Below are 2,261 nucleotides of genomic sequence, written 5' to 3'. Positions count from 1 at the left end.
CAGAGCCCAGGGCTTCTGGATACCGATGGGTCTGGGAGCCACCGCAGGTGGCTACTGGGTAGTAGTTTGCAGGACGTCACCAGTGAAGATGGGAGACCAACTATGGACCATTGTGGGACTAGGGTGTCAAAGGTACCTCACTCAAAGGTGGAAAAGTGCTTCTCAGTTCTAAAGATTCATCATTGTCAGAAATAAACGCCCACACACCATGTTGACTCAGATACCCCTAAGCCTCATTTGAAATGGGAAGAAAGCAAAGTAGCATAGAGTTCACTATTGCCTAATAATGGAAGCTCACCTAGTCAGGACTGTTATATAGACCTTGTATATCTGTTCTGAAAGCTGCTTTTGGTACGGAGGGGGTGAGATGCAATTTATTTCCATCCTATCTGTTTTTGTTATTTTTATAATACTTACAGTTTTCCAACAGAATTTCTAATTTGAAAATAATAAAGCAGCACTTCATGCTCATTGTCAAAACTTTAGATAAAACAACCCTCCTACAAAGACGTGTCTGTGGTGCCCTGTCTTTGGACATATAAGAATTAGAGACAAAGAAATATGAACTTGGAGAAGTCTGGGGCAAGCCTGCTCACTGCAGGCTCAGCATCAACCATCCCATATAGAAAAAAAAAAGAATTTAGATAAAACAAAACAAAATAAGAATATTTTTCTATGTCCTTAAGTAGCCTTGGAAAACATGATTTTTATCAACTACATGCATTGCATTATTTGGTGTATTTCCAAAAAATAGAAAATAAATGTGAAGGTTAGGCCTAGGCTGAACCAATCATAAACAGACACCGCCTTTTTCATTAAGATTTAGTGTGTGTATAGAAATTAAACCCTACTTTTCTTTTTCTTTTGACATTATTTCTTGAGTGTTCCTCTATGTCCTTAAGTAGTCTTGGAAAATATGGTTTTTATCAACTACGTGAATTGTATTATTTGGTGTATTCTGATTTATATACCCATCTTCTTAATGTTGGATATTTAGGTTGTTCTAATTGGTGATTAAATCATAAAGAATTCTGTAAAGTACAGTCCTTTATAGCACACATCTTTATTTTTGGAGAGGCAGATTCCTCAAATTGAACTAATGAGTCAAACTTATTAATATTTTGAAAATTCATTTTTGTTTTCTAAAAGCATTGTACCAATTTATATCATGATTGCTATGCATGATGGTACCCTTTGAAATGAATCTTTGCCACACTGAATTTTTTTTAATCTTACTAATTGGATAGATGTTTATTAATTGAATTTTATTGGTATTATTTTATATTTGTTTGATAACTAGATATTTTAACAGCTTTATTGAGGTATAAGTTATATACCATAAAATCTCATTTGTATAATTCAGAAATTGTTAGTATGCCATACCTATAGAGTTTTGTAACCATCACCAATTTTAAAACAATTTTGGAACATTTTAATTTTAGAACAATCCGCATAATCCCTAAAAATCGTTTGAAGCCCATTTGTAGCCAATCCCTGTTCCCACTCCTATCCCCAGGCAATTATTAATAAGAACACTTCCCTTTATGTCTCCATAAATTTGTCTTTTCTAGGCATTTCATAGAAATGGAATGATAGTTGGTATTTTATGTCTGACTCTTTTCACTTAGCATAATGGTTTTGAGGTTTCTCTATATTTCAGCATGTTATAATAGCACATATTTAATTCATTTATTATTTAATATTTAATTCATTTCTATTGATGAATTCTTTAGTGTGGATGTATTGCATTTTGTTTATTTCTGCAACAGTTGATGGGCATTTGGATTGTTTTCAGTTTGAGGCTATTGTGCATAAGCTACTATGAACATTTGTATTCAAGTCCTTGTGTGGATATATGTTTCATTTCTCTTGTATATTCTAAGAATGAAATTGTTGTTCCTCTAGTTTTTTAAATGTCCATTAACAGGTGAATGGATACACAAAATTTGGTAAATTTCAAACTTTATTTACATTCCTGAATGGTTTACATAACATAGAAATCATGTTTTCTGAAACTTCAAAAGAATTCTTTGGAAAGCCATCTGACCCTGGAGAGCTTTTGCAAGGAGCTGTTTAAGAACTTTGTCAATTCCTTCTCGAGGTTATTGGTTTATTCATATGTATAATTTATCTAATCAGTCTGGGTAATTTTTAGAAAATTATTCATTTATCCATATTTTTACATGATCAACATACAATATTGTCTTCCATTTAAATCTCCTCCACAATATGTTCATTTCTCTTTTTCATTTCTAAGATTG

The 2,261-nt window shown here is 32.6% G+C and overlaps 1 non-coding gene across 1 annotated transcript; it reads left to right on the top strand.

Moving 5' to 3' along the window:
* Window positions 1-495: 495 nt before the first annotated feature.
* On the top strand, window positions 496-626 carry LOC136321251 (small nucleolar RNA SNORA38). Its single transcript, XR_010728526.1, has one exon. It is a non-coding gene; the product is annotated as a small nucleolar RNA SNORA38 (small nucleolar RNA).
* Window positions 627-2,261: the final 1,635 nt, after the last annotated feature.

Source organism: Saccopteryx bilineata, chromosome 1 (assembly GCF_036850765.1).
Source record: "Saccopteryx bilineata isolate mSacBil1 chromosome 1, mSacBil1_pri_phased_curated, whole genome shotgun sequence".
NCBI classification, from domain to species: Eukaryota; Metazoa; Chordata; class Mammalia; order Chiroptera; family Emballonuridae; genus Saccopteryx; species Saccopteryx bilineata.
This window is presented reverse-complemented; position numbering and strand designations above follow the sequence as displayed.